Genomic DNA, 13,528 nt, shown 5'->3' with positions numbered 1-13,528 from the left:
GTTCCAATTATAGTCACCCTCTTAGAAGTAAAAACACAGGCTTGCTGCAAGTGACAGTGATTCTGCTCCTACAGTAATTGTGTGACATGGTTATGATATATATGACTGCCAGAGACATGGCTATCTAGTCTCCAGAAACAGATCACTAGAACCAGAAGAATGTGGATGGAATTTATAGTAAACATAATTATACTACTACCTTACAGTGGTGGTACGTTTTCTACATAAGGCTCATAAAATGCAAGGCATCTGTATGTGCAAAATGTAGAGTAATGGAGAAAAAAATCCTCATTAAAATCGAACAGATGAAACACAGAACAAATTCCAGAGCCTTTGCCAGTATTAAGCTAGCAGCAGTTACAGCCACTGGAGACCAGAACTTTACAGACGTCTGCATCGCATCGGCACATCGTTGCAAAAGGACAGGTAATGGTTCACAAATAGACCTCGTGCCATGGTTTGAAAGGCCACGCTAACCTGAACATACGCTGTCTATCTGGGTGGAGCTGCTGCTGCTATAGAGGTAACAGTGATATTACAGGACTGTATGATATATTTAAGTACGTATGTTAAGTACTTATCTATTTATTTAAGCAGTTTACTTCAATGGAGAGGCAAATTTGCATGGCTGACAACACTAGCCTAAGCACTCACAGCTGAGCTTCAGCATTGTCCCAAGCATGATGCCCAGGTCTATGGCCAAGCTCGATGAAGTCGAGATGGGGTGGGGAGGGACCAAACCAGAAGCTGTCTCACACCAGCTCTAGGCAGGCAGGGCCAGTGCCATCAGGTGCACTGCTCGCTATCTCACATTTGCAAATCCTTGTTTGAATTCTGGCCCTGGTTAAAAATAACAAGGGAAGCAGAAGGTAAAGACATGTTTCCACAAAAGAGTGGGCTGGAAGTGGATAACTCAAGGGTACATCTATGAATAGATCCCTGGTGGGTGGACCTCTTTTGGAACAGCAGCCCTAATACATGTCTTTGCTTTTGGACCAACGTATGGCACACACAAGTCACCAAAAGGTGTTACTGTTAGGGCTAAGTCAGCCCAGTAAGTCATATATGGCATGATCCATACAATTAACAAGCTCAGAATTACTAGGACATGGGTGCTCAGGCTGCTGGCTTGGGCTGACGGCCACTATACTCTTGTCTCCGAGCCTGCCGTCCTGTGCTACAGCCTGAGCTGCATGTTGTGGCATGGATGCGAGTAGATTCAGCTGCAGAAGAGCCTTGTTCCTTCCAACGGGTCCAGTTCCAAGAGTCCATCTAATGGGAACTTTGATTAATCAACAGGATAAACTATTTCAAGGGGCTGTCCCGCTTTCAGCAGGACAGCCTCACTCAGCTAAGCCCCTAGCATGGAGCAGAAAAGCCATTCTTTGCAGAGCAGCCCAAAACCCAGGAATTAGTATTTCTTCCTCTTTTCCATCCCTCTCTAATCAGCTGCCATCCCTAGTGAACAGCTGATATAGTCCCAGAAGTCAGGGAAGAAGATAAGTTTGAGGTAAGAGTCATTGTTTTGGGGATGAATTATTAGGAGCAGGGTGTAAACAGGCATGGTACATTTTAATGCATGTGGGGATTTAATCAAGCTTAATTTCCTCTTCCACTATTGCAACTGGGAAGAGTCTGTGGAACTGTAAGAGATGTCAAATGTTTAAACCTGACAAGTTAATGCCTGCATTGTGGAGCCAAGAAAGATGTGAACCCATTAACCTCCACCTGTTGTAAATCTCCAGCAAGTTCTGTGTGCTGAAGGGAAGCCTCACGACCAGCCCATTGAGCATTGCATGGCTGGTCAGGGGAGATCCTCTCCTCTCCAAGAGCCCCCTTGGGCTTTGTAAGGAGCCAGCCAGCTCTGATACTCCCGGATGTTCAGTTCACAGCACTGCCCAAGTCCATACAAGGAGCTGGGAGACCTTCTGCATCTCTTGGAGGGGAGGAGGGGGAAACCACCAAGCTGCATCTGAGGTATGGGTGAGCTCCTCTCTAGCCTAAATCCAGCCTGAAATACCAACCACAGTTTCTTAAGCCAGTGTGAGCTATGCTGGATGGTCTCCATCTCTTACCAAAAAGCCCACCCAAGATGTAATGAGAAAGCTTTCTCATTATCATAGTAAGTTTTGGGTTCAGTGAATTGACATTTCCCAGCAAAGAAGGATTTTACTGGAAAATTCCTAAACCAGATCTACTTTGCTCCTGAATATAATAAAAATTCCAGACCAGATCTTCAAGTGCTGCAGCTCCAGCACCCGAGGCAAGGTGGAGTGATGCCACCTCAGCAAGGACCTGGCACACAGCACTTTGGCCAGCTACTTTCCTCTCACTCTTTATGGACATTCCAGTTTGCCTTTACCTTAAACAACCCAATCTGCAGTGGACAGCTGTAATATTAGGTCTATAGCTTGCTCCTTTTTTCACATCTTGCTATTCAAGATGTTGTGGTGATCTCCTGCTCTGAACTATCTGTAATCTCGTGTTTGGCAGTGGATGGTGCAGGCCAACGCATTCATGATTCAATGCTTGCCTTGGTCTGGAGTGAGTCAACTTTGCCTTTCAGGACATGGGTATCTACTCCCATGTGGTGTTCTCCCCCAAACCCTGCAAAAGAGGCTCTCGGCATCGCTCTGTTCCTGTCATTCCCTATTAATCACGTGGAGGTTGGCAGAAAAATACTAGAATAGCACCTTAGTACTTTTTTATGTCAAGATAAATAAAATGGAAAAAAAAATTGGGTAGGATTCAGGCAACACCCAATCCAAGCTGGTGGGCAGAGACTTAAAAGTAACCTGCAGCCCAAAGGCATACAGCACCACATTCTGGGAAGAGTAAAGTTCCTTCTAAACCACGTTCTTATTTACAGCTTAGTGGTAGGCAGCCAGAATTTTCTCATCAATTATGCAGAAAATTGATTTAATTGCTGGCCTTTCAAAACTAGACTTGTAAATGGGCCTCTCTGTCACAGCAGTGGTGTCTGACCACAGCTCAATTGCTTTGTCTTCCATCTGCATGTGTAAGATATTGCTGAATCCCTGTGGCCAGAGGAAGATATTGACCATGGAGACATCTGAATCTAAACAAGAGTCATGGGACAACAGACAGTGAAGAGCTGAGGCTGTTCCAACGGTGCTGATGCACAAAGGCAGGGAAAGACAGACCTTAGGTCATCTCCCTGTCTATGCATGCAAGATCCACATCAAGGTTTTGACCATCTGTTGGGTAAAGCCATCACCAAGGATTTTGAAAAGCCATACCTCTGGAGGGAAGGTATGTGTGGAAGAGCAACCAGTTGAGTACTGCAGCCTCACACTATTAGATCTGTATCTAAGAGTGCATCAAAGAGCCCAGAGACTTACCCAGTGGCAGTGAAATGCCTTAACTGCTTTCTCAAGCCTCATTTGGTGACCCTTGGGGCTCTTAAGCATTAGCTAGGAGTGAGACAAAACATTTCTCTCTGCTAAGATGTGCCCCTCCTGACTGCCTACATATCTGCAGAGGCTCAGAGGCACATTTCTTTCCCACTAAGTGTCTGGTTTAAATTAGACTCAGAAACTTGTTCCAGATACCAGAACGTGGAGAACTCATGACTCATGCTCCGTCATGCCTATTCTGGCCCAGGGGAGCCTGGTGCCTCCTATCAAGCAGGGAAAGGAAAACCCAGTGATGCTTTAAAGGGAATGGCAGGAGGGTGCTGCAGCAACAGGGAGCTGCCAAGGAGTCTGCACATCATACGTATACTCAGCCAGGACTTGAAAGCAGAAGTCAAGCCTCTGATGCAGGTGATTTAAGGTCTAGGATAGATAGTCACTTCCCACAACATGACAAAACACACACTTCTGAGCAATTCCCAAGGGAAAAGTCGCTCAAGCAGGGCAGACTGTACCTTGGCAAACCTGTGCCCTGAGGGAGATTCTGCATTAAAGGAAGCTGGAAGATTGATTACATGGTGACAAAGAACTAGCGAGATATCCTGTTTAAAACTCTTGTGGTCGAGAACATTTATGTGGATACTATCCAAAGGTCCCCACCTTTCTTTTTGGCTGCTATGGAGTCTTTCCAACTACTTAAAAATTCAGCTTGGTTTTCCATATAGTATCTGCACCGACAGCATGAAAAAAATAAAAAGTAATTGCAAAGGGATGGTTTCTTTAGGCATGGGGAAAACACAGGCAGGATTACTGCCAATACCACCTGCCTGTGAAGGAAGGAGACTGAACCCTTTCTTTTGCCCCACCGTGCATCCTTCCAGGGTGCCTGGGTAACAACCAAGAAGGACCAAACCTAAAAGCCAAAAGTTTAGCAGCAACCTACAGAGGTGATCAGCAGAGTGGAAAGCAGGATTTTTAGGTATAAAACTCCTGCAGTTTTCTCATCTAATGGATTTCTGGATAGTGAGCTGGCAATGTAGCGCACCACGTTCCCAAGGAAGCTGGCAGGGACCTCTGAGCACCATGGATGTCTCTGACCATCCAGCCAGCAATGCTCCCCTTCATCCCACACCAGGATGAGACCTTCCTTCATCACAGTCTCGTAATAAAATCAAGTGCTCACCGGGCTGCCCACCTGGGTGCTTTATTTCCCACCCAGAATTAAACTAGATAGAATCCATTCAAGTAGAAAAGCTATGAATAAATTTGCTGCTGAACTCCACATTTTATACTGTAATAAAGCCTGCCTGAGATCCTACTACTATTAGTCACTAAAATTTACAGGAATCCTTAAAGCTTCATTTCCTTATGCGATCTTTTTGCCTCTTAAAATGCATGCTGCTCACCAAAACCCACGCAGACAGTGAAGTGCAATTCAGCCTATGCACTCCTATAGCCAAGCTCACTGTACACCATTGACTCAAAGAAAATTAACTCACATAAAAGAAACGGATAGGGATTTGCTACCAACAGCCAGAAATTAAAAACAAACAAAAAAATTCTCGGCATCAGAAAGCTCTCCTCTTTCCATTAAGGTACCATAGTAAACAGAGTTTATCGAAAAAGGAGCGCATGAAAATATCTGGATATGAATGTAATTGTGGGGATGGTAGAGACCAAGTTATTTTGATAATTCATTCTTCAAAAGACTCAAGGTTTTAGAGCTGTACTTCTCCACTTCATTTTGAAGATGCTGGAACTGGAATACAATTTCAGAATTAATATGCACACTGAGGGCATTTGCTTCATTTCATCTCTGTTTCAATACCATTGACTATGAAATGACATGAATCAGTTTTTAAAAGCCTAATAATGCCTTTCACCTGAAGATGAATTTAGTGAATTCATAAATGGCAGAAGTTGTTTAAAACAGATAATTCCACTAAGATTTAGTGTCACATTTTTTCCATGTCTTAGTGCTCTGAAATATTGTGTCAATACCAAGTAATGAATGAGCAGAAAAAAAAAAAATCCTAGAAAAAAAAAAACCTCGAGGGGGAAAAAAACCAAAACATGAAGTGCAAGACAAAGGAGGGCTCCTTTCCCTCAGGTGGCCACTGCTCCCACCAGCCTCTTCCCTGGCTCATTGCTTTCCATTCAAGTTTACCTGGACAGGCTGCATCGATGGGCCGAGGTCAATTGTATGAGGTTCAACAAGGCTCAGTGCCAGGTCCTCCACGTGGGTCACAACAACCCCATGCAACGCTACAGGCTTGGGGAAGAGTGGCTGGAAAGCTGCCAGGCAGAAAAGGACCTGGGAGAGTGTTGGTTGACAGCCGGCTGAATATGAGCCAGCAGTGTGCCCAGGTGGCCAAGAAGGCCAATGGCATCCTGGCTTGTATCAGGAATAGTGTGGCCAGCAGGACTAGGGCAGTGATCATGCCCCTGTACTCGGCACTGGTGAGGCCGCACCTCGAATGCTGTGTTCAGTGTTGGGCCCCCCACTCCAAGAGAGACATTGAGGGGCTGGAGCGTGTCCAGAGAAGGGCAACGGAGCTGGGGAAGGGTCTGGAGCACAAGGCTGATGGGGAGCGGCTGAGGGACCTGGGGTTGTTCAGCCTGGAGAAAAGGAGGCTGAGGGGAGACCTCATCGCTCTCTACAACTACCTGAAAGGAGGTTGTGGCAAGATGGGTGTTGGTCTCTTCTCCCAAGTAACAAGCCATAGGACAAGAGGAAATGGCCTCAAGCTGCACCAGGGGAGGTTTAGACTGGATATCAGGAAATTTTACTTCACTGAAAGGGTTGTCAAGCATTGGAACAGGCTGCCCAGGGAAGGGGTTGAGTCCCCATCCCTGGAGGTATTTAAAAGGCATTTGGATGAGGTGCTTAGGGACATGGTGTAGTGGTGGCCTTGGTAGTGTTCGGTTTATGGTTGGACTCCATGATCTTAAAGGTCTTTTCCAACCTCTACGATTCTGTGATTCTGTTTGGGTTTTTGTCCTTGAAATTACATTAACCAACAGCTTAAAATGCCAGTTCCCCAAGATGGATAGCTACCATGAGAGCAGATACAACAGACTTACCTTTACTGAAAGCTTCCCAGTGGCCCTTTCCTGCTGTGAGACAGCCCTAATGTACAAATGTGCCATTACGTGGGGCTGTCACATCATAGAGCACAACCGCCTGTGTTGAGGTATAACCCAATTTTCTTTCAGAGCCACCTTCTGTATCACTGTGCAGACATACTGCTTATAGAAAATGGCCTATCTGGAAGGGACCAAGGCTTCAAGAAATCATGAACTTCTCTCAGGATATGGAACAGTAGAAGCCTGTTGCTATTTAGACTTTAAAAAAAAATATATACTGGTCTTAGCGACAGTTTACTTTTCCCCACTTAGAAACGTGGAAAAGTTTGTTCAGCTTAAAATTTCCTGTTTGGCATTAGCAGCTGCTGGCTATGATATTTATAAATATTTCAGCAGACATTTCTAGGGGAATCTGGTTACAATTAAACAGCAAGCAATGCAGCTCTGCAGTCCCTCACTCCCAGGCAGAATTTGTGCTGCCCGAGGTTACCCACAGAAGAGGGGTTGCTGCCCGGCGAGCCGCGTGTGCTGCAAGGCGAGCGTTAGCAGCCAGCAGCATGACTTTAGGGGGCCTGTTTTTACACAGGAAAGTGAAATCACTTGCTTGTGGTATCCAAATATAGTAGCTCGGGAGGAACATTTGGTCAGCAGGCCTGGGACCACCTACTCCGAGTATTACTCATTGCGCTTCCCTTGCTCCCCAATGCCCTCGAGCATCCCCAGGTTGTGCAGCGCGGCAACATGCTTCTCCGTGCTGAGCATCCCACCCTGCCCATCGGCCCCATACACCCCAGTATTTCATGCTCTCCCTGGTACACCCAGCCTCAGTTTCCCCCAAGTCTTGTTAATCTGACCTAAAGCTAAGCGAGTCAGAGTGAAGGACAGAAGGAAGAGCACAGATGAAGACAAGCTTTTGATTTCCCAGACACATCTGCCCACAGCTTTCTGAAGCATTCACCTTTGCTGAACCCAAGGCAGGTTATTTATCCCCAGGCAGCCACCACCTCGCTTCAGGGCTTCCTAGGGCCAATTTCTTCCCATCTTTTTTAAATAGCTTCCAATATGATCTGGATTGCTCTGGTCCTTTATTAAAAAAAAAAAGGCTCCAAACTTCTCAGCATCTCCTTGGACTCAGCAAGACTTTTACACAGTTGAGGAACAGCATCCTGTGTGGATGTGCTTTCGACCCTCAGTGCCATCATCCAGCGATGGGCAGAGGAGGAACAGGAGAACGTGGCTTCCCAGCGAGTCAGCTCACTCTGAGGAGTCAGGAAACCCGATAAACAATGAGGCAATGGTATTGCCTCAGAAACCACTAACCTGAAACAGCAGCTGCCCTTTTTACTGTAAGGGTACTTAGCTGGGGAAAGATTACTCAGAGGAATGGCAGGTGGAGAGGACACTGTGCCAGTGAGTTGCTTTCCCTCCGACTGTCTGTTTTTTACTTCTTTAACACTACATCTTGCCCCCTTTGTGTAAAGCCAGGGCAGCCCCAGAGCCTCTACACTGTGCTCAGTGCCACACAGCTGGGACCTCAAGGCAAGAACGGTTCCTGTGCCCAAGCCTGAGCAGTCAGGCATGGATGAGCATCGTTCTTGCCCTCTCAGCACATCCAATGGAAAGCATCTCCCAGATCTGCACCAGGAGCTTTTTGGGCACAGCACCGGACCATGTCTGAGCCTGCACAGCTCAACCAGTCCTACTGTGGCTCACAGTTCAGTGCTGATCCAGTTCAGTGTCCCATCTTTTGGGACCTCAACTCAGATACCTCTGATAGCTTCACAGGCATTTCAGAAAAGCTTGGAGCACAGGTCATTTTATTACTGTTTCCCTACACTTCAGGGTAACAGCAGCAAGAATGTAAGGTAGAAGCAGCCCAGAAGAAGAAAGCCCGTAAAAGCTTTTGACTGCAGAATTGTTTATGGGAGAAGTGACTTTAAGTTCCTCATTTGCTGGTTTTACGTAAAAAGAGACAAAATATGCTGAGCAAATAAAAGGCATAATTGCACAGCCTCACTCCCAGTCTGTTTCCGGCCGTACGCAACAGCACCATGAACTTCTTAAAGAGCAGCATTTCCTGAATCTCAAGTGCTCGCAGATGGTGTTGTCCTGGAGCACTTTCTGCTGATGTTCCTCGGTTCCCTTTGCCTTGCGTGACTACTCTGCAGCTTTGGTTTGTTTATTCCACTTTTTCCTGCTCTTTACTTGTAAGCTAAGGAAGGGAACCAGCCACTTTTGCTAGTTTAATCACTTGCTGGTGCCAGTGCACGTCCGCGGGGTGATTAACGGGGTGTGTCACTACCATTCATGTGAGCGAAGATTGCAAAATCAGGTCCCTTTAGCTTGAGCGCAGGGATGGATGTACCGTTGTCAGGGATGAGTCTGTAAATATTTCTATCTGAGCACTTTAGGGTCTACATGATAAGAAGGGTGAGGATCTGTGTTCTCTCTAGGAGTAGGACCAGAGCCAGACTTGGTAGGGCACCCTGTCCAGCCAGACCCACAGCCTGAGCTCCGAGATGCCCACCGTAAGCCAGTTCCAAGCTGGAAGCTGCATCACCACATAAGCCCGTCCAATGTCCAAAGCCCCAAACACCACTGACAGCATTGCTAAGAGCATGCACACCATGCTGGGTACAGGGATTAGGATGACCACAGTTTACAGCAAATGAATGTGTCCTCAGACTGGTGTTATAAAATCAGCCTTAATTATAAAGTCACGGCTGCTGTCACTGTCATCATGATAATTCACCTTTCTTCAGAGCCATCCTCTGGCTCTTTACCGAGGTTGCTAACTCCACAAGTGCTGCGTGTACAAAGATAGTGTTGTAATACTTGGGGTTTATATGGGATTTCCACCTAACCGTTGCTGAAAAAGTCACTTATCCCAATTGTAAGCTTTGAAACAAAGGCAGAGAGCTAGAAGACCTACAGAGAAGCACTGGTGGAAATCTTGAAATCTATTAATTCATCCTCCTGCCTCCACAAAACCACAAATTCAACAAATGCCCTCAGAAGACCTCCAGGTTTTGCACAATTATTTTCCAAACAGGAGGAGATCTCTAATCTTCTCCCAGAAGTAACAGTTAAAATATAACCAGTTTTGCATTTGCCAGATAATAGGGCTCGATGCACAAGCTGCACATGAAAAAAAATGTAGGTGTGACTTCAGAAGTCAGATGAAGTCCCATTGGAAAGACCGACCGAACAGAGAAAGAAGAGACAGGTGGCAATACAAAAGCCTAAGAGGCAGCCAAGCTCTCCGAAAAGCTGCAGAAAGTCAGGGGTAAATATACCAGGAAAGAGAAATGCCTGGGCCAACTCATGACAATTCTGTAAAGAATTTTTCAGTGTATCAGGAATGGCAGGATCCAACAAACCCTTCCTGTCACCTTCCTTTCCAGGAGGTGATAACTGATCCTTAGGAAAGTTATTCTACCTTAGCAGGAGGATGCCTTCATGGGGCGCAGTCTGCTGCGTGGCTCACTGGACACTTGATACCCCTCTGCTCTTGCACCAAATGACTTCTCAGCAAAAGCTCAGCACTTTTCCTAGCAGTATTTACTCATAAAAATATTACAAAACATTAAGGCATCATTCATTGTTGGAAAGAAAGTCCCCCTAAATATTTTTCTTTGGGGAATTTACAGATTGCTGCAAAATCTCTCAAGTGTGACCAAAAAGGACTTGGAAGGAAAAAACACAAGAGTTTCCTGAGCCACAGCTGGATGCCTCCGATGCCGATTGCTCCTTTGAGCCCATCTTTCACCAGTGCTAGTATTACCCTTAGTTTTCCTTTTTACTCCTCCTGAGACAACAGCTAACAGGTGCAGTGACTTTCCAATAAATCACATGTAGCAACAAGAATTTATGTACAGCAGAAAAGCAGGGAATACAGTTTCCTACAGTGATGGCATGTGGGTGGCTTCACCCCTGCCTTCAGGTTTGACTTTCAGGGGTCATCCTTCTGCAGCACATCTGGCTGCAATGCCTTGGCTTCATTCAAGCCTCTGCTTGGCCTTTGACACATGTGAAGGCTTTTGCCTTTCCACCTTTCACGTAACGAGGCACAGGGAGCTGCCATTGCCCACCTTGCAGCCCTCCCAGCCTGACCCCCCCCAGGCCCTAGCACTTGGGGCAGGTCAACTTCAAACCTCTTCTGTAAACCAAGCAAACAGTGCTCCAAGGTTTCCATGATGCTGGAAGAGCGCGTTTTCCACTGCAGCACTGCATGTGAAATCTCTCCTGGGACAAAGCACAGCGCTGCTTTTTCTCTTGCTTTAAATATATTTGCAGAAGGCCACCGGAAAATAGAAGAATTTTCTAGAAGAGCAGCATCTCTGGCTCTTGTCTCAAGATGTAAGTGAGCAAAACCACCACGCTAAGCTTCCTGAAACACAGCATTTCACATTCAACATTTGCTTTTCCAGCCCTTCAGAGGCACTGCTTTCTTTTCAGTGCTTCCACCCAGGAGAGCACTGGTGCTCAGCCGGCACAGGAGCTACCCACCAGCATCAGCCCAGCCGTGATCGCTATAGGCATCAGCGGGATTTCAGGACTTAGAGCACACACTTAAAAGCTGTATTTTTCCTAAATGGATTTCTGCATACATTTAATTATTTTGTTGAACTGGAGCCACTGCAAGTGAAGGAATCATTATTCTAAAAAAGTAAACAAGGGCGGCTGCACATTCCTGCAAATTTTCAATACAAAAACACTCTTGACTCCAAAGGAGGAAAAAAGCAAGATTCTCCTCCAAAAGGCTCTTAGTTGCGCTCAGTTTGGCTCTTTTTGCCCCAGCCCTGAAGGGAGGTCCTGCAGAGGACAGCCCCAGTTCGAGCTCACGGTGCCATGCACCCACACACTCTGGGTTTCACGTGGAAATACTCCAACAACACGAGAAACCAAAAACCACTGGTGCAATACGGTTACATGCTGAACACCCCAGTGGTATTTGCCACAAGAAGGCAAATCCTAAACGTTGCTCATCCTAAGGCTGCCCCAGGGACTCTGCAGCCGCAGCAGCCCGGACCCTTGCCCAGCAGCGCCTTAATCAGGCTTCGCTTCTTCCCCGCCCCGGAGTGTTGCTGTCTGGAGACTCCTGGAGCTGTGGGGTGGGGTGGGATGGGGTGGGTACACAGGGCAGCCCCATCTCCCCCGTCCCACCACAGCCCTTGGCTGGGACATCCCTCAGGTTCCCACACCCAGCCAGGGTCACAGGAGCTCTCTGCCCCTTGGCCAGCACTTCCCCAGGAGAGTTATGTTTCTCCTCAGCACCAGCAACTTCCTTCTTCCTTTCACTTCCACCTTTTGTCACATCAAAAAAAAAAATTAAAAAAAATTTTCTTTAGAAAGTGACAGATAAGTTTTATATTCCCATCGTCTCAGCACTCCTCATTTCCCCATCTTTCAGCTGCTCTCCTCTTGCTTCCTCCCTTTGCGTCCCTCAAAGACTGAAGCAATAACCTCTCGCTCCCCTTGGTGCAATAACTGCCAACACCTGCCCTCGCTCCAGGGGGGGTAAGGTACAGGGATGAATATCCATGGGGGAAAACATCCCCAAAGCGTCACTGAATCAAAATGAGAGATGCAGTCCCTGCTGATCAACTAAAGCAGCTCAACTGCTGCTGTTGATCTAAGCCATCTGGGTAATGCTCCCTGAGCACAGTGGGGTGAGAAACCAACTTGGATTAGGGAAAGGGAGGGAATTAAGTCATCTCAAGAGTTTCCACCAACATGAACTGTCATCTGGAGCCACCAAAGCCCTGGGGGGCTTCCAAGCACAGAGCCCGTGGGAAGGCGCCCTGGGATGGCTTCCCAGGATGTGGGATCCCAGGGAAATTATAGAGGCAACACAACAGGGACACCAGCCCTATACCCACAGGGAACTGCTGCTGGCACCCCACGGCAGCTATGGGGAGCAGGCAGGGAGCACTGCCAGAGGGCCAGGGAGGATAAGCAATGGGAGAGAGCAGAAAGGGAATTGGATTCAAAGCGTAACGCACCTCTATCTACTGTAAACTCTGCTGGGACTCATAAATCTGGTGTCCCCCTCAAAGCAAGCCTAGCAAAGTCAGGCCATATGCAAAACAGGAAAACTATCACTGCATCACCACCAGCCCCAACACCTGCCCATAAACCAGGCAGTGGAAAGCCAGGGCTGTATTCCCAGGAGGAGATGAAAACTGCTCTCTCAGCAGATGGGACTTCTTGTAGTTACTAAGCTCATCTAAGCAAAGTTTCCCCTACTCCCATCTACTCAAGTAGTTTCATTTTGCAAAGAAACACTTAATTGGTCACCAGGTCAAACACCGAGAAGGTACCAGTGAGGGGCACTCACCTAGATGAAGATCAGATCTACTTCCCAAGTTGTGAAGGACTTTATATCACTTAGTCATGAAGCATCAAGGAGGCCAAAAAAGCAAAGCAAAACAAACAAACAAACAAAAAGGCAAGACTCTGCCCTTGCAATTGCAGATGCTACTATTGAGCAAGATGCAAGGTGGTTTTCCCTCTCTCTCAGGCTTTTGTAGGCATTAGTAATTAATTATTCTAATTACAAAAAGCTGAGTCTCCCCCAGGAGCCAGACCCCTGATATGACTCTTCTTCCTTGGGCTGCGGGGAATAGGTGGCTCAAAGGGTTCCCCATGACCACTCCAGCCTTAAATAACAGGACTGCATCATGCCAGAAAAATAAAAAGATGAGATGGGAGGTTGGGGAAGGGAAATAAAAGAAGAGCTTGATTATTTTTCACCCATTTGAGTTATGCAGATGGCTCCCAGCATATGGGATTTCGATTTGGGCTTTTAATAGAAGAAAAACTACCAGCGTGTTTCTCAGCCAGGGCGACCAAAACAATCTGGATTTTTTGTATTCTGCACTTGATACCCTTTTTCTTTTTTTTGCCTCGTAATCCTGGGTTTCGCTAAGGTAGTAACTGGCTGAGGAGTGAAGATAAAGCCCTGATGGGGTGAATCAGTGCTGTTGGCATCACGCAGCGCTGAGCTCCAGCTGTCGGCGAAGGTGGCTGAGCATCCAGCGGGAGGGATGCACACGGCTGCCCTG

Source organism: Mycteria americana, chromosome 8 (genome assembly GCF_035582795.1).
Source record: "Mycteria americana isolate JAX WOST 10 ecotype Jacksonville Zoo and Gardens chromosome 8, USCA_MyAme_1.0, whole genome shotgun sequence".
NCBI classification, from domain to species: domain Eukaryota; kingdom Metazoa; phylum Chordata; class Aves; order Ciconiiformes; family Ciconiidae; genus Mycteria; species Mycteria americana.
The sequence above is the reverse complement of the archived record's forward strand: the minus strand, read 5'-3'. Positions refer to the sequence as shown.